Raw genomic sequence first — 19975 nt, forward strand, 5'->3', positions numbered from 1 at the left:
GGCGGCCGATCCTCCCACCCAATCGAGCCAGGCGCAGACGACTGCAGACGACGCGATCAAACGCCCGGCAAAGCCTGGATGTTTCTAGAAGGAAGAGGTGACGCATCCGCGAGCGATGCCGCCGCGCGCGATTCGAACCTACGAGAAAGCTCTCGCCCTTTCCCCCAGGCTTAGCTGTACTGCACGCAGAAGAAACATCCCGACGCTTCTAGAACCCGGGGGAGAAGGGATGAAAGCGTGCAATCGACGGTAGTGAAGTCAGTGAGCGACTCAGTCGCCCGGTGATGGTGAAGTTATGCGAAGTGTGGCTCCGTTAGCCAAAGAAGACGTGTTATGATGGTGTGCGGTCGGCCGATCGTCAATTTGGAAGATTGGATGACGACGCCGTGTGAGCCGTGACAAGTCACGACGACGGTGAGCTACGACGATCAACGCTGGAGCTGGCGTGAGTGTTTCCTTGAAGAGAAGCATTCGATTACCGTCCAAGTATTGTGGACTGGATACGCCATTGTTTATTCAGGACTTTAACGGTCGTTGAATAGTTGTAATGCATGCGATTGCCATTTGTAGCGTGTGATCTGTTTGTCTAGCTCCCGTTGTGTAAACACCATCTGAATATATTGTGAAGTTGTAACTGGTACCAGCCGAGTGTGCACGTGTTGTTTGTGTTATTTGTATTGCCTTAACTGAGAATATATTTCGTTTTTCGTTTGTGTTATCGACTCTCGGCTCTGACTCGGTCTTGGACCACAACCGGCGTCCGCTGGCGCACCAAAGGACCAACCCTAAATTGTCCGCGCTTTCGTGGTGCGTTTCGGAGGGCCGTGACGCCAGCCCTTAGAATCCGCCGGCGATTGCCAAACCCGATTAACGGGATTAGTGACAGGTTGAAATTCCGGAGCACTCCACTATGACGTCTCTCATAATCATAGAGTTTCGGGACGTAATACCCAAGATATTACTATTGATGCTGTCATAATAGTGGACGTTAACATCTCATGCTGCGGTATTTTCGTACTTTCTTTTTGTTGTACTTTTTGTGCGCTGCACACAAAACACTGAAAATGGTTTGCATCCTTTGAGTAGGATGTTTCTCCCAGAACAATAAGCGTCACGCATGCTGCTTGTAACGCTTAATTTCTAATCGACAATGCTATGTCACGCTTATAAGGCGCACGCCGTTTGTGACCTGAAGCTGCCGGGCACAAAGCGTTGCCTTGGCGCTCTATAACCACTGCATCCGTTGTGCCGGCAAATGGGACCAATAATGACAATAAAGGTTCTTTACGAGGAATATCCTCAACGACATAATCGTACGTTCATGCATCTTACTCCCACAAGTCACATGCATAAAGACACGTTATTCAGGCGAAATTGTTAATGTCTAATCAACTCAATTTTGTTAGTAACTTATGCTAATTGACAACACAAAGTGGTCAGCGAAATTCTGTCCAGCCAAACCGGTTTTCCTAATTGGTTGTGCGGTCGGCAAACGTACAATGCAATTTTTCTTTTCGTGGCAAAAGCGAAGATCGACGATGTCTCACCGAAATTTCGAAATTTATTGAGTTGATGAGATCGGCGAAAGCTCTGCAGGTCTCATCAACTCAATAAATTTCGAAATTTTGGTGAGACATCGGTCGATCTTCGCTTCTTCCACGAAAAGAAAAATTGCATTGTATGTTTGCCGACCGCACTTGAATGCTTGCTCCACAAACCGGTTTCGCTGGACACAATCTTGCTGACCTTTGTATTGTCAATTAGCATCTTTTAATATTCATGAACAGTGCAGAAAAAAACAATAAATTACGTTGCAGCCACCATCTGCTTCTTGAATTGCCGCAAATTTTGGCCAAGGTAGCTCACGCCTACCTTGGACAAAAAAGGCATATATTTACCCTATACTTAAAAGAGCGCGCGAAGCTGAGGGCATAAAATAGACAATACATAACATACGGTCAGCATATTAGAAAAAACCACTCAAAAGAGTATTGTTTCGAGCATCGCTTCCCTGATGCATCAAATATCGATTGATTTGAGCTTGTTTTACAAATACCTCTCCAAGGTCCTGAAGGAAAGAAGATGACTTTGAAGGACACACTGACAAGAACATTACGGAAAGCAGCTCAAGAGATCCGGCTCGTTTTTCTTTGTTAAACACAATATTATTGAGAACTAGCAGACAATAATGCACGGAAAGTATGGGGTTATTGTAGCAATTAGGATATAAATGTGAAGGAAGAAGTGGACGAAAAGATACTTGCCGCCGGCAGGGACCGAACCTGCGACCTCCGAATAACGCGTCCGATGCTCTACCACTGAGCTACGGCGGCGGTCATCTCCCGTCCACTTTATAGGGATATACGTGCATTTTAAACCTGGGAGTGTTAGTCAGCGCCGATCGTAGCCATGGCGGTGAGTGTGGAACACTCTTTTTCTGCGCTTTTGGCGTCACGTAGCACGTGATCTTTGAATGCGTATTACAAGACCAAGGTCTTGTACTACGCATTCATTAATAGCTCTGTGCATCAATCTCGCCTACGTCAATATTAAATGACTGTGAATCATCGACTTACACTTTCTTTCCTCAAGTTTATTCTTTCTAAAAAATTCCCTATGGTGTGCTATTTGTTAGTTACATTAGAATGTGCCATTAGGGCCTAGGTGATAACCGAACAAAATATGTACGTTATTTTTTAAACACCTTAATATGCTCCGGTGGAATTTCTGAATAAACCTTTAGCAGTGTTAGAGCGCTGAATCAAGCTGTACTGGTCTTATATACATCGGGATGATAAACCAATTATAAAAGATTCATTTTTAATATGACTTGCTAAGTATGTACCGGCACATCAGCATAATGTGAGCCGTACAGATTTTACTGCTGTCTGGATCATTAACCTTACCGTTTGCATGGAAAATACACTTTTCCTTATATAAACATGTTGACCTGCTCCTCTTGACATCATCATCGTCATCATCAGCCTGTCTACGCCCACTGCAGGGCAAGGCCTCTCCCATGTTCGGCCAATCAGCCCGGTCCTGTGCTTTCTGCTGCCACGTTATACCTACAAACTTCTTAATCTCATCTACCCCCTAATTTTCTGTCTCCCCCTCACGCGTTTGCCATCTCTTGGAATCCAGTCAGTTACCCTTATGACCACCGGTTATCCTGCTGACGTGCTACGTGCCCGCCCATATCCATTTCTTCTTGATTTCAACTATGATGTCCTGAACCCCCGTTTGTTCCCTGACCCACTCTGCTCTCTTCCTGTCTCTTAAGGTACACCTATCTTTCCTTTCCATCGCTCGCTGCGTCGTCCTCAATTTAAGTTGAACCCTCTTTGTAAATCTCCAGGTTTCTGATCCGTAGGTAAGTACCGGTAAGATGCAGCTGTTATATACCTTCCTCTTGAGGGATAGTGGTAGACTGCCATTCATGATTTGATAATGCTTGCCGAATGAGCCCCAACCCATCCTCTTGACAATCTTCTTATTAATCACAAAATAGGCGTTGTAATAAGGAATTGCTTCTGTCGATATGCATTGTACACAACAGATGGACATTGGCTTTTGTACCAATTTTCTGTGTATATATAACAAACTGTAGAAATCTATTCTATGTTCGGGTAGCTGCAACACAGAATGTACTCATTTGTACTCAGTGCACAAGTTAACAAGCTGTGCGTTTTTGTGCCGTGTATCAAATGTTGTCTTTGCGATTATCTGAAAATAAAATGCAGTAAATAAACCACATTTTCTGGCTACCCATTTCCATTATTATATCGACATCAAATTCCACGCCATCCTGCTATGTTTATAGGCAGGGAACCACTGTTTAAATTTTGGATTTTCAAAAGACATAATTTTCACGTTATATTCCCGTCAATCCGTAGCGCGGCTCTTAGCGGAGGTTGCTGCTGCAGCAGTTGTATAAAGGAAGCGCTTCTCTCGCGGCCTATGGGTTCAGAGGCCTTGAGGAGCAGTTGCGCTACTCTAATTTCTCACTTGTTGAAATCGTGATCACCCTTCATTCATTTAACACCCATAGATCACTACACGTGTCACTGCCATTATTTCATACCATATATATCGTCTACGTTTTCGATATGGCGTGATATTTCAGGGCCTCAATTCAGCCATATTACATCCCATCACGAAAATCATTGCTAAAAGCTAACCCCACATCAAAAGACAGGGTGCTCTTTGACCAACCCTGGCCTCGCGCAACAAAAAACCTACTGACCAACTTTCTGGCAACTCATGTTTCTGTCGAACAAAGAGGCCGCACCCCATGAAGCGCCCGGATCGTGTGTATTGAACTCGCTAACTGTTTCAAACCAATGTTATGAGCATCAGTTGTGAGGGAGAGAGAATCACCAGTCGGAAGCTGATGAAAACCGTGTGCGCAAGAGCGACATAATCTGGAAAAAAAATGCAAGCGTTGTTGGTTTCTGGTCGCGCCTGCTGAGACAGTCGTGAGATCGTCGAGCGCCTAGCGCAGACAAGCGAGATGGCGTTTTCTTCTCGCACAAGAAAAAATCCTTCTAGTGCCAGGCATCACTGATTTTTTTTTTCGGCCTGGAAGTTCCGCCTACCAAGCGCGAGGGGTGCATCTGGCGCTAGTTATGCGATTCCCACTTTCCTACAGGGCGTACCTGCTGACATAGCTGTGCGTCAAGTGTTTGCCGGCAGACAGATGCTACACGTATATGTTCCACGATAAATTTATAGAGAAATAATCATGTACTGCGGTATGCCGTCGGCATCAGCAGTACGAGTTTTGTACGGACCTTCTCCAGCTGCAGATAACGCGTCACGTGCGTCCTCCAGCAGTACTCATTGAGGTCGTGCAACTGCTAGCGCCCGACCCCTTCTGCTTGACAAGTGACTCTGTCTTTCACCACACCAGCAAGTCGCATGAACTTGTGGATAACCCGCATACCCTGAGCCGCGTTCGAACCAGGGATGCCAGCTCGGCATCGCTGACGGAGAGCACTTCAGCGAGCTCTTCCATTAGTGCCGGATCGCGACAAACGCTTTTCTAGGCGACGCACAGCGCCTGTCGGCACAGAGAAGAGGTGATATAGGGACGGTGTAAAACCGGCCAGCACAAAATGATGCGACTACCTCACAATAGCCTCCTCATGATCGAATGCTAACTTATCTATAGCCCTTAATGCGTACAAAGGTTGCGGTCTTCCCCTCAAACCCGAAGGCCGTCACGGGCTTAACTACATCTCGAGTCTAATCTCTTTGTCAAATGAGAAGTTAAAAAGATGAACACTTTGTTGTTGTTCTTGTTTCAATATCGCAGATTCCATACTCGGTTACAACGTAAGAAAATATGGCGGATCCGCCAACCGCCATCGCTGTCCTCCTACCGATAAAATGAGTAGGTAATCAAGGAAAGGCAGGAAGGTCAACCAGACGCGCGTCCGCTTTGCTACCCTAAATGGGGGCGAGGGATGAAGTTTCATAAATGCCCCATTCAATAGCGCTTACTGATATTCGTGACGTGAAGCACTTATCAAGCGTTTCACGACAGATGACTTGCCCATACCGACCCACGTATGTGTCGCTGGCATCTGGTCCGAAACATGAGCGTCCTGGCAATTTCGTCAGGGATTCTGATTTCGCTGCTCAGCAAACGTAATGTTTTAGGCAGTAACGGCAAACCGTTAACGCTTAATATGCGTAGTACTTACATTAGCCGAGAAAGTGTACTTACGGTTCGAGCAGAAACCAACTATAGGCCAACTCTCTTTTTCACAGGTAAAAGGCAAGTGACCACTTTTATGCTAGCTTTCTGAGACAGCGACTCCAAGATGGCTGGCCAGATACTGTCGATAATTCCCACGTGTAGTTCCATACGATTACAAAAGACCCAGCTTTCGCAACGTGGTCGTTTCTCTTATATATTGAAAAGCACGCGATTATTGTCCTCTCAAGTACGACAGCTCGACTTGCAGTTCAGACATTCGGAAACTGGTCACAAAGCGTAACTCTCTTACCAAATCCATCGATGGACTTGGAATTGCTTCAGAACGAAGCCGAAATGGAAACGGCCTCAGATTAGCGTCTTCGGTAGGATGTGGTCCCAAATCCATAAGCGTGAATGTTACCTTGCGCTTACCGCCTCTGTTCTCAACGATCTTGCACACATCGAGCACTGCGCCATGACGCCCACCTTCCAGTCTACTTGTACGCACTGCCAACCTGACACCTCTACAAGATCTTCCTTCAGGCTTGTGTGTGTGGACACAGCTTCGAAACGTGAGCACCACCGATCATGAGGTATCTTCGCGAACAGGAAACTCGTATATTGTAACCCCCTGTTATTGGCAAGGGCCTCGAGCCCTTCGTCGAAACCTTCCGCATCAGATAGCGCAAGACGACCATAAACGGCCGACATCGTGAAGCTCTTTAAGACTGCGTTTTCCAATAAAAGATCTCTCAGGAGCAGATATGTTGCGGAATCGAAGAAGCATCCGAATAAATAGAGGTTGGATACACTTCTCTTTCTGCGCATACCCGTAAGAACGCACTCCATGAAGTCGTGTTCGCTCCCACAAAGATTTAACCAGTCTAAGACCGAGTTGTTTTCCAAATACTCCGTGAATGCTATCTTTCTTCTTTCAGAGCTGTTGAGAAGTAGCCCATCATTCACTGACAACTCCCTTAAGGTAGAGCTTGCCTTCAGTGTCGATAGAAAAGCAGCGAACACCTCGTCACCTGCGCACCCGTAAAATAAAAAGCCTTGAGGGCCGACAGGTTTTTCGTGAGCACATCTCCGGAGAAAGCTTCCAGAATATCTATGTCCAGGAAATCTTCCGATACCTCGAGTTTCTCCGGCTGTGCGACATCGGGAATTATATCGCAGACATAGTACGAGTAGAAGCCTGAGCGACAGTCCATATTTAGCGACTCCAGGGAGGAGTCGCCATCACGTAGGCCACGAAAGCCGCCTTGCAGAAAATCTTGCGGGAATACGTCGTTCGCGTGCAGGGAAGTGACGCATGGGTGCGACTTCAGAAGCAAAGCCGAGCATCCGAATGCTTCACGTCTCCTATGCTCCCTCCTACTATTAAAACCGGGAGTTGGAGAATTCACTGCAGCCATCTGCATTTGATAACTCGCGCAGTCGAAGCCCAATCGAAGCAGAGTAGCTAGTTCAACGCGGGAAGGTGGTCCCCTATCGGGCACGTCCTGTGCTCTGCAGCCGTCCAGGGTACTTGCCATTGCAGATTTCTTTCCATGTATCCATAGAGCATCGTGTCTCAGAGACCCCTGAGTTACTCATCAATGCGATGTCATCAGCGAATCCCAGGTTTCTAAGGTGCTCTCCATAACTTGTGTCCCTAACTCTTCCCAATCTATAGGGCCCCGAAAACCTCCTGTAAACACGGGGTGAATAGCATTGGGGAGATCGTGTCCCCTTGCCTTGCGTCGTTTTTTCTTGGGATTTTGACGCTTTCTTATGGAGGGGTATAGTGGCTGCGGAGCCGCTGTAGGATTCCTTCCAGCAGTGGGGGGGGGAGGCAAGCTTCCCCGTCTCCATAGGTCGTGTGTGTGTGTGTGTGTGTGTGTGTGTGTGTGTGTGTGTGTGTGTGTGTGTGTGTGTGTGTGTGTGTGTGTGTGTGTGTGTGTGTGTGTGTGTGTGTGTGTGTGTGTGTGTGTGTGTGTGTGTGTTTATAGGGACAGAGAGGGATAACTTCTTCAGTCGCACTCAGTTTCAAGTGATTTTGATATACAGGGGGAGAATTTGCGTAGCTCTGTTTAATAACACTATAAAGAGTTCTACGTAGCATGCACAGTGACGACCATACATTAGCGTGTTATGCATGTCATAGTATTGGAAGCAAAACTTTTTGTACATTAACCACACCACTTTATGCGTGAATACAATTATGTCGATGGCGGCCTTCTCAATAGTATAGATTGGTATCATTCAAAGAAATTTTGTTAATGTCTAAAAGCTGCTCACTAATACTAGCGTTTTAATGTAGGTAGCAATGAGTGCACTTTCTCTTTTCATTAATTAGTACCACACTTCCTCGCACATATTCTGGTTTGTGTATATTATATTTTTCCTTGTTTCCTCCTAGTCGAAATAGTGTTTTAGTGCGTTTTATTGTTACTACTAATATTATATTATTCTTATATGACCATTGTTGTTAACTTATAAAAGGCGGAGCTTAATTATAGCAGCTGGTGCGTTGGATTCATATGAGTATATAAAGTATTTTCAGTTGTATAACGACGTTGAGCTGTTTGTGCCCGTATACAACTCTGTGAACCCATCCTTGCTCAGAGAGAAGGTTGTATTTTCCGCTGTACAAATCAATTCAAGATCAATCAAGACCAACTAGCCCGGCTATCGATTCACTCTCCTTAATCCAGAAAACCATGGACCTTGACTACCTCCCTGGTCTGGTAGAACAAGTTGCGGGGCAAGCGTGAAAGCTCGGCTTCCCAATGTGCTCGAGTCCACTGCCTTATTCGTCGCCTTGTTGCAAGCCGCCGCAATCGCTGCAAGCTATCATATTGTCATGTGGTTATGATGGTGAAGAAGGCTGCAGCAAGACTGGGAAACACGGTACTCTTTATGTGAGCGAACTTGTGCCCGGAAAATGAACTCAATATACAAGCGATACACGCTGTGCACTGATAGCTGCGAGAAGAGTGGTCGGCCGTCGAGTAACCTGATCATCGCTGGAAGGCGCCGTCCTTTATGCGTCTCGTGAAACCTTCGAGCGTTATCGCTGGTGCTCGTGCAAGCTCTCGAATAAACTTGACTCTTCGCGTTCTGCGCATAATCTTAACAGAATGATCTCAAATGACCGAGCTTACTGATGCTTACCAAACATTGCGGCGCGGTCTCCGCCGAGCGTCCCTAACAGTTTTTGCGGATGAAACCCGAACGAATGCATCAAAATGAAGTAAGAAACACGCGTGGCAATATGAAAAGCAAGACGAATCAGATACTAAAGCGGAAACCTTCTCTAGCTCTCCCAGTTCGGCCTAGCACTTGTGGAATCTCATCGGCCAACGCCCTCTAAAAATTCCATAGCAGCTTGGATAGAGAGCAACGGTGACGCTATTACCTTTCGATGAAAGAAAATTAATTTACTTAATCAGGAAGAGCGTTTCATCGGTCTATAAAGTATTTACTGGTTCCCGCCCGCATTTGCGTGGTCGATTATGTAAATTACAGGCCAGGCAGAGCGGAACAAATGCATGTGCACAGGGTTATAGCGTTATGGAGCCCCTGCCCAACGGCAGCTTCGTTTGAAAGGCTGGAGCGCAAGGCGCGAAAGCGTCGCATGGGCGGCCTGCACCGCAAGGAGCCTACAGTGCGTGGCTTTGAGTCACGGAGGACAATTTTCACAGGAGAAGCGTAGGACAAGTTTTAGTAGACAAGGACATGATTGCTGTGTTGAAGGAAAACATAGCCACTGATGTTCGTGTCCTAGTATGTAGCTGACAGCGACCACTCTCGAAAGTGGGAGGGGCTCCGCCCCGCCCCCCCTTGCACTCCTTGCACCCCCTCCCCGCACCCCGGTAGATAAGCCTATGTCATCAGCCACATGCAGCATCAACAAAGTGCGCATAATACCTTACAGATGTGTAGCGGATACCTCGCTTATACGCAGATTTGGATTGTAAAAACTTTATTTACGTCCTGCAGGACGCACTTAGCAAAGACTAATAATAACGTAGTGGGTGCTGTCCTAGTTCACAAAAATGATGATTTATGTCGCAGTCGATACCTTGCGGAAATCCAAAACTTCAAAGACAGTTGACCTTGCTCCAACGCGAAGCTGCGCTCAGAATTCACATTTGGCAGTATCGTAATCGTCGAATAATTTTTTCGCAAGTGAAAGCCACTCATTTGTTGGAGTTTCTTTCCCCACGAAGGTGTTTCAAGGCCACAGTAAAGCATACACTGCTTTTTCGCCGCAAACCTAACGAACTGTAGTAGGGTTCACATTTGAGCTGATTGGTTCATGATTACGAGGTGGAAAGACAGCGCCAGAAAGTTAGCGCACAATCTAAAAAAAAAGTGCTCAGAAGGGTTGTTCTTTTCAGTAGGTCATAGTTTTCTGGGCGAAATAAGCTTGGTAGCCTGTCCCAGCAATTCAATCAAGAGATCGAGAACAACAGAATGTGCAATAGAAAATTCGCTATATCCCACGCCCTGTGGGAATCGGTTTCATGCGAAGCACTCAGCGAGTTTGCTTTTTGTTTCTTTGAGCCAAGCGTTACGAGTTGGAGCGGCGTGTTTTTGTAAGTGTAGTAGTTGTGTGCGCATCGTGGGCTTACCAGGCACGTCGACTACACTGGCGTTTAAAGGGCCACATATGGTATGACGTAACGTCAGCACTCACTTTAAAGCCCAGACGCCCATATGATTTAAACTACGTGCACTTTACAATGCCATGATGTGAATATCATACGTAACTTACGTTGGCCTATTCGTGCGGGGTCGAGCAATGCTTGACTATTCCTTGCTGAGTCATAGGAATGCACGGAATGCACATGTAGAGCTAATTAGGCTGCTATAAAACCGCAGCCAACACTGGAATCACAATTCAAGTTAACCCGACATGACGTCTGCATCATAAGAGTACATACGCGTAATGATTATTGCTTGGTTATAAAATTCGATAGCCAGCACCGCAACCACAATTCACGTTGCACCGACATTACACATAGTCTTTTTCCAAAGCAGTTCAAAGACCAGGCTTGGCTATGTGGTAGAGTGCCTGAGAACCACTCAGAATTCTTGGGTTCAATTCCTGCTGGAATCATGATCTTTATTCTTTGCACTCGTCCGGTCAACGCTGCCGATGGCGGTTTTTCTGAACGCTCTCGCATTTAAATTACCAATGTCTGTTCCCGCCGTTCCTGGGTAGATATAAACTGTCAATCACATTGGGTTACCGCGGCTAGAAACGCTCATAGAAACGCTCAAAGTGCCTTTGGTGCGTTAAGAAATGTTTCGCATTTAAAAGCGCAGGCAAGAGTTTGTTGAATATTATGACGGTGTTGTGTACAAGACTCCTTTTTCTTGTTTTCGTTGTTATATTGTTCAAACGGGCAGTGCGCTAATGACCGTATGCTTGAGCATTCGAACAAGTTTCGAAAAACTAGCTGAGAAGCGGCGAAAAGGCCGCAAAAGCAAAATCGTCGGTTGTATACGTCTTTCATTGTAGTACTAAGAGCGAACACGAGACACATGACAGGCGAGAGAACAAAGACGCGGCTGGAACAAAGACGAGCATCGCGCGCAAGGGCCCGTTCGCAGTCGGCGAACGTCGCACAGACAGACCAATCGTAGCGCTTCCTGCCACTTGAAGTGATTACGTCATCACGTGACGTCATAGTGATGTCATGATGGCGTCACAAATTTTGGCGATATGTGACTTCATTATTACGTCATATGGTAACATGAATACGTGATGATAATTTTATGCATCATTCCTGCTGACACCGCCCACGGTAAAATTTCGCATTTGATGAGGGCCATCGGCTTAACAGAGAGACAGGAACACTACAACGGGGTACATCATACAGCGACACCAGGCGAATAAGCATAGACATCCGGTATCTTATTAGCGTGGATTAAACTACAATTTATTTTGCGAGACTGGTCAAGAACATTTCTTTATGGTCGTGGACAACTGTCCAGTCCGCCTAGCATGGCACACATCGCTTGCATCGCGGTACTGGAGCTTCGGTAGACGAGTACAGTGCTTGTGTGTGCTTTTCCATAGCCACATGTGCCGCACATGGCACGGTCCGCCATTCCTGCACGAAACCACAGTGATTGAATTTATTCATTTTATTGTCAAATGGTGCGCGGCTACACCACAAAGGAGCTGAAAGATGAGCCATGCATGCATAAATGAAACTGGCAGGTTAACTCAAAATAAACATATCATAACAAAAAACGAAGAAGCAACCCAAGAAGCATCACATAAGTACCAATAAAAAACTACAGAATAAACGGATTACACCAAAAATACGAGACAGAATGAAACAGCATTACACAATGTGTACAGCCCAGTACAGAAAATGCAAGGCTTAAGAGTCCATTCCCTAAACGTGAACGGTCCCTGATACTTGTTAGAGACCTTCAAAACTGGTTAACAAGTGGAAGTTTTCTCCAAAAATGTGTTGTTATTGTTTTTAAACCGGGGTGCATGCATACCACCCTCGTGCTTTATTAGCATTGCCTAATGGACGTTTCTCGCTGGCTAAACGATAAGCCCGCGTGCTTGTCAATGCCTGAAGTGCTAACTGGCAGTCATGTGTTGGACTGTGGAGTTCCATGTTAAGCTTAGAGAAAATCTTCCACAGTAACACTCGCGGGGCCAAACGCTACACCGGCGCCACATTTCTCTCCAGTGTTATCAGCATAGAACACCACGACGCTCACTGTAGAGCAGTTGAGTCGACACTCTCCGAGGGGTAGCAGATGTCGTCCAGCTTCAGATAGCGCATCACGTGCCTCCAGCAGTCTTCGTTGAGGTCGTGCAACTGCTTCCCGCCGCCCTCGCGCGGTTCACAAGTGACTCTGTCCTTCACGACACCAGCCAGCCGCATGAACTCGTGCATATCCTGGATGTGGCTGAGCCGCGTTCGAACCAGCGAGGCCGCTTCGGCGTCGGTGACTGTGAGCTCTGCCACAAGTGCCGGATGACGAGAAAGGGTTTCCAAGGCACTAGCACAGCGCCTGGTGGCAGAGAAAGGAGATAATAGCGAGTTTTAGTATAGCGGGAAACGCTTACGTTAGCGTTAGCGTGCGTCTCAACGCTAACGCTAAAACAGAACGCGCTGCGTGCCAACTGGTGCTCTTTTAGTACAGCGGAAGGCATTCCCGCTAACGCTAACGCAAGCACATACGGCGCCATCTAGACATAAAAACACTAAATGCACTGTAAAATCCACAAAAGCGCCACCAAGTCGAGCTGATCCAAAGTCACCACTGTTGCGTCTCCATGCCGCGTTTGCAGAAGTGTTGAGTTCTGACACATTGGTTTCTGTCGGCATGCCGCGTTCGAGAATTCATCAAGACCCCTATTACTTGGCCTTTTTAAGCTGGGACGCATCACGCGTCACATTCATGCACTGCCGCGAAAGGCATGAAGGGAAACGACGCCTAACATGTATCTGCTTGACTTGTGGCCGTATCTTGGAAAGAGGCGACTAAAGACAGCGTCGCCATCTCTGCGCTGCTACAGAAAACATGAGCGAACATTGCAAACAAATCTTGCTAAGCCTTCTGCAGCGCAAATCCACTTTGTATCTCAAAAACGGAGCTATTTTATCGGCGGTACACGGTTGGCGAAGCCTCATTACTCAAATCTAAATCAAACACGAACATTATTAGGGAATGAATAAGTTTAATAATGCAGGACGACGGCTACAAAGATTCGAAGTGGACGGCTCTCGCTTCAACAGGCACCGCCATCTTGCCTTACGTACGGGATCTCTTGCGTGCGTTAGCGTTGAACGCTATATTTCAGAAATAGCGTTCGTACGTAAGAGCTCGGGCTACGTTTACGTTCTGCTCATGCGCAGTTAGGAGCACGCAACGCTAACGCTAACGCTAAATCCTTGCGTTTGCTGTTTTCCGCTATACTAAAACTCGCTAATATTGCCATGATGTGAAATTAATACAGGCCTGTACAAAGTGAAGCTACGTGTGCACTGTTGCATCGAAATGCCCAAACGCTAATTTATAACTCTGTATACGCACGCAATGGTTGCAATTTTCTTTATAAGAACAGAAGTCCGAAGAAGACCACTATGGGCTTAACTATATATTCGTCAATTCTCATTACCAAATGAGATTTTATGAGCATAAAAAACCTTTCGTTGTTGCTGACGTGCAAAACAGTTCTGCGGAATCCCGCAAGGTGGCGGAACGGTTAAGAAAGGGAAATCCATACAAACTTCCCAGAAAGAGAAATCTATATGGATTTCCTTGGGGCTTCGTGCTACAAATGGGTGGTTGTCTACTTCCCTTTCTTTGCCGTGGTTGTTGTTGTTGTTGTTGTTGTTGTTGTTGTTGTTGTTGTTGTTGTTGTGTTGTTGTTGTTGTTGTTGTTGTTGTTGTTGTTGTTGTTGTTGTTGTGTTGTTGTTGTTGTTGTTGTTGTTGTTGCACTTGCTTAAGGATCGCAGTTAGATTCCAGAGGCAGGACCTATACACGCGTTCCGAAACACAGGGTTGAATTTGTGAATCAAATCATACGTTCGCATTCAGAAGCTGCACTCTTAAATTTTTGTTTCAGCATGTGGTATTCAAAACACACTTTGCAGTGGTTTGCTGGCTTTTCTGCCTTTTTCCTGGTCTATGGCCGCTCACCGAGTTTCGCTCTGGACGTCTCGTTCCTTTCGGCTCCTGCAACCTCAGAAAATCCTTTATCCGAACAGTTATTTTTGTCTCGCCTTGCACACTGCCGTCACCTGGCCCGAATTAACACCGGCATCTCCCAGGAAGCCCGCAAGTCTCGCTACGACTCGACTCACCGTGCTGTCGCCTTTACCCCTGGCGACGAAGTTCTTCTTCGGACTCCGGTGCGCGCTCTTGCCTTATGCGAAAAATTGATGAGTCGGTTTATTGGACCTTACACGGTCATTGAGCAAACATCCACCGTTAATTACCGTGTCTGACCGCTTAGACCTCCTTCCGATCACCATTGCCGTGGGACAGAAATCGTGCATGTTTCTCGGTTGAAGCCTCTTAATACTGTCGCGCGGCCGGGCGGCCGCTTCCAGCGCGAGAGGGAATTAGTGTGAGCGCAATCACTGACTCTTCTTTGTCAACTTGACATATCGTCATCATTTGTACAACTTCCTCATCTGTATATATCATCATCAGTGTGTGTAAATAAAGCGGTTCCTTATAATACGTTTAGGCCACTTCCATTATTCTCTGCTTTTATCGGGCTTTATATGCCGGACGATTATACAAAGTAGTTCAGAAGTAATTCCGAGTGAATATTGAAGTGGAATAAAAGCAACTGAGTACTACTGAATGACTGAGCAGGTTATAACATCAGTTATCCAGTATAAGCAACATAAAGACCAAACTACATTTGAAAGCGCTTCAGCGCAGCAGAAAACGCTTTAGATCATAATAATTCTATACAGTTTTATTGCGATAGCAATTATATGGACAGTCTCGGTTGGAAAATGTCCGTCCCCGTCGCCGTCATTCGCCGTATATGTATAAGTATGTATATATATAGAAAAGCCACAAAGAAAAATATTTCAGAAATTCTTTCCGACGCGCGGATTTGAACGGGCGACCTCTCGATTTGCAGCCCGCCGCTACCGCCGCGTTAGACGTCAGGCCACGAGAGCACCGTCTTTCAGCCTGCTAACGGCGAGATATTTATATACACCATGTAATTCAGCATGCTTTCTTAGTGGCCACATAGATGGCGCGACGTGCGCGTGTGTGGCGTACTTTAAATATCGTCGCCGCGCTCTTGCGAACGCCGTTGCTCTTCGCTCTACAGGGCGTGGTCGCTTTCGTGCGCTTATCTCAAGGAAAGAAGGGGCGGCCGGTGGGGTGCTTCGCTTCGCTCGCTGCAGCGGCCGCGTTTGGGAAAGGAGCGCGCTGTTCAAACAGAAATAAGTAACAACTGTGACAATTAGTTCGCGCTCGAGTCTTGTGTGTACCTGTTCGTTCGTTTCGTGCGTCCTGCTTTATGTTTGAGCAGTGCGCTTCAAGTGTCGAGCTGTGACGCGTTAGTGCGCGCTCGTCCCGTGTGCGTTCTTTTCGTGCGTCCTTTGTGCTCGAGCGACGCGCTGGCAATTTCGAGCTGCTTTCCGTTCTTCGCGTTACATTACAATTTATTGCTATCGCATTCATTGCTTCGCCGCTGCGGCGAAACTGTGACTTTTTTTTTTCGTTGATAATTGCATTAGTAAATGTAGGTACCTGCAAGAGCCACTTTAAATATTGCACTGAAATAACGACGAAACAAAGCTTCGAGACATCAAATGTTGCACAGATGAATTTGCACTCTTTTTTTCAGGCTGCATTAAGTAGAAGGCGTGGTTTGACGAATTTCCAGCAGATGTCACTTTTTTTTTTCATCCGTACAAGAAGAATGTTTCACTCGAATTACAATATCTACCTTGTTGATTATACGTTACACTTTGTAAGTGCTTGACCCCCCCCCCCTTAGCACAAAAGCCAAGAGGTTGATGCAGGCTACTGTATCAATAAATAAATAAATAATTAAATAAATAAATAAATAAATAAATAAATATCGAATGAGCTATAATCAGTACAGTGCTCAATCACTGCAGTGATATCGTTAAGTGTGCAAATAATGCCATAAATGGTCGCACTTGCAGTAGGTGGTCAGTGCTCTCGTCCTACCTTCTCGTAACCTTGTATACTATCGGCGTCAAATGAAACCCGAACAGCGGCAAACCTTCGCACTGGTATAGTGCGCACCGTCCAGTTATCATGATGGACAGGCGCGCGCATTCGGTTCGGCAGCACTGCGCATATGCGCGCAGAGCTGCCGCACATGAACTACATGAACCCCCGCACATGAAATCACATGAACCCCATAGTTCATGTGAGTTATTCATGTTACCGTGCAACAGTCAATGTAGCGTGGTAACATGAATGACGGTCTCACACTGCTCCGGGGAGCGATACTTGAGGCTAAATAGTGCTAGTATAAGCGCCAATTTTGAAAATAGGCATTCATAGGCATTTGAAAGCATTTAGGCACAAACGCCAAAGATAGGCATTTATAGGCACTATAAAAACACTATAAACGCCCTTATTACCCTGTTAGATTCATGCTGATATATCAAAGTGGCCCGATAGGAGCGCAAGGAACAAAATAGGCATTTGCCTAAAATACGGTCTCTAGTTATGATCGCAGGCGTGATGAGAGTATTTGGGGTGATTTTGATAATTACAGCGTGATTAGCTTCAATTTTTTCGACACAGTGTCTTTGCAGGGTCCGCTCAAACGCAGACACAAAGCAATCAATGTTGGGTCAAAATGCAAAAATATTTCTAAAAAGGTGGCGACACACCTTATTGCGGTGACGCCCCACTACGGCATGCCTCACAATCAAATCGTGGTTCTAGAAATTATTATCGCACGAATAAGACTTGACACCACAAAAAGCACTTATACGCTTACCTGTCACACATAGTGCGTTTCGCAAAACGAGCTGCCCGCGCCACGATGCCAGAGTTCCGCCACGACGTGTTGTACCAAGCGAGCCAGTCAAATGCCCACATCGTCGATATCTCAAAGGAAGCTAAAATCCTAAAGCAACAAAGACTATAGTTCTTCGAGATATCAACAGGTAAGTCATCAGCACGATCTGGAAACATTTGTGACTTCTCTAAACAGATCTTGAGCGTTCGGATCGTTGTGCTGGATTGCACAACCTTGGCGAGATGTCGCAGGTTTTCGGCAGACTCTATTATTGCGCGTAAGCTGACCTCTATTATGCTAGTGTTCTGCGATAGCGACACCAAGATGTTTGACCAGATACTGTCGACACTTGGCACATTCTGAGAAAGCCGATTACTGAGAAACAGTTTCTTCAACGTAGTCGTTTCCTTTATGAACTGAGAAACACCCGATGAATGTCCTTCCAAGCACGATAGCTCGACTTTCAGTTCTGTCATACGGCAACTGCCGAAGGAGCAGAGCTGTTTTAATAAGTCCATCGATGGACTTGTGATGGCTCCAGGAAGAAGCGGAAAAGGAAGAGGCCCTGGATCAGCGTCGTCCAGAGGATGGGATTCGAGTCCCACAAACGTGAATGTTACCTTGCGTTTAGCGCCGCTGTTCTCAAGGATCTTACAGACGTCGAGCAGTGCGCCATGCAGCCCGTCTTGTAGTTCATGAGGCTTGAACGTTATTCCTTCGTACTGCCAACCCGATACCTCCACCACAACTTGGTTCAGGCTTGTGTGTGTGGACACAGTTTCAAAAAGCGAGCACCACCGACCGCGCGGTATCATCGCGAACGGGAACCTAATATATCGTAGTCCCCTGTTCTTGCCAAGGGCCTCAAGCCATTCTTCGAAACCCATTTCATGAGCTGGCGCGTGACGCCCGTCGATGGCTGTCATAGTGAAGCTCCTTAAGACTGCATTTCGCAGTAAAAGGTCCCGCAAGCTCAGACATGTTCCGAAATCTAAGAAGCATCCGAATAAATAAAGTTCGGATACGCTTTTGTTCTGGCGCATACCGTTAAGAACGTACCACATGAAGTCGTGTTCGTTCCCATAAATATTTAACTTTTCTAACACTGTGTTGTTTTCCAAATACTCCCAGAATGTTATCTTTCCTCTTCCAGGGGTGTACCTAAATAGTCTAGCGTTCACTGACAACTCTCGCAGTGTGGAGCTCGCCTTCAGAGCCGCCAGTAAGGCGTCCATCTCTTCGTCACCAATACACTCGTAACAGAAAACTTTGAGGACATACAGGTTTTTCGTGTGTAGTACTTTCGAGATGGGCTCCACAATAGTCATGTCCAGGAATTTTTCTAAGACCTCGAGTTTCTCCAGCTGTATCACACCGAGAATTATATCGGAGACACAGTACTTGTAGGAACTAGAGCGACTGTCTACTTTTAGCGACTTCAGGGAGGAGTTGCCTTTAAGTACGCCATGAGAGCCGCCTTCCACGATATCTTCCAGGAATACGCCGTTCACGTGCAGGGACGTCACGCATGGGTGCGACTTCACCAGCCAAGCCAAGCATTCGAATGCTTCACGCCTCCTTTGTTCTCTCGAACGAATAAAGTCAGGAGTTAGGGAATTCACCACAGCCAGCTGGCCGTCTCCCTCCGATAACTCGCGCAGTCGAAGCCCAATCGAGCAGAGCAGCTGGTTCAGAGTGGGAAGGTGGTCCACTATCTGGCACGTTCTGTGCTCTGCAGCCGTGCAGGGAACTTGCCCTTCCAGATTTTTTTCCTCATATCCGTCAAAGATCTCATCCGGGAGGTCTTCTATATCTGCCCAGTCTTCGGAACAGCTAGTGTCAGATGAATCGTCGTTGTCTGCACATTTACTTGATGAAGATCGATATCGGGACATCATGTTGCAGCTGCTCATCTGGAAGGAATAACAAAAACATGGTTGATCCCTCCGTCATAGGAATCGGAATAACACGAAAGTAAAGCGTGCCCTTACAGAAATAACTGAATGTTTACTGTAGATTCATATAAGAGAGTTTGCACAATGTATATTGATGTCTGGCAGCTAATGGCACCGTTTAACGTGGATGCACCCACTTTGATGATTGGTGGTACATCTCCATCCCGACGACTAACGTCCATGTTAAATGATTAAACAAACCCTTGTGGTAGCAGTGGTAGTCAACGGTGAAGGCGTAATCAAATAATGAGGTGTAGCCAGAAGAGGGTCGCACATTGGACGCAGAACTTGGTCGCCATCCCATGGCATGTTAAAATGTGATTGAATACCACGGCCGGACTAGAGGGAAACGCAAAGAGCGTCGATCCGCCCCGGTAGCCCGGCCGCGACTTTCCACGGGGCGAGCGCGTGAGCGGGGAACGCGGTGTTACAGCCAGGTGTGGCAGGCACGCGTCGCAGAGCTATTTTCGGTTTGGATTAGCTTCATACTATGAGCGAGGCCGACGCTTTTACCACGCTTGGGCCAATGTCGCCACCTCGCGGTGTGTTAAGGCATTGACAAAATTGAACTTCTATTGAAAACGCGCCGAATGGGACGGACGTGTAACGCGTTGCAGGTGCTAATCGCGGAGGCCATAGTAATGAAGAATTAATTTACCTTACCGCTCCCAGAGGGCAACACCACCCCGCCGTACGGGAGAGTGGTAGATATAAAAGGCGCGTATAAAAGGCGGTGTGCCGCTAGATGCGTACATATTCAGCGCACGATACTGGAAAGAACGTGTTCCTAAGCTTGAACGACA

General features: G+C 46.6%; 1 protein-coding gene across 1 annotated transcript in view; it reads right to left on the reverse strand.

Annotated features, from left to right (window-relative positions):
- The window catches only part of LOC119399860 (uncharacterized), a 58888-nt gene extending 39922 nt beyond the window's left edge, over window positions 1-18966 (reverse strand). The window contains exon 1 of the transcript XR_007416934.1: window positions 18379-18966. The gene's annotated coding sequence lies outside the window, so the exon portion shown is untranslated. The remainder of the gene's footprint in view (window positions 1-18378) is intronic.
- Window positions 18967-19975: the final 1009 nt, after the last annotated feature.

This window comes from Rhipicephalus sanguineus, chromosome 7 (genome assembly GCF_013339695.2).
Source record: "Rhipicephalus sanguineus isolate Rsan-2018 chromosome 7, BIME_Rsan_1.4, whole genome shotgun sequence".
In the NCBI taxonomy this organism is placed as follows: Eukaryota; Metazoa; Arthropoda; class Arachnida; order Ixodida; family Ixodidae; genus Rhipicephalus; species Rhipicephalus sanguineus.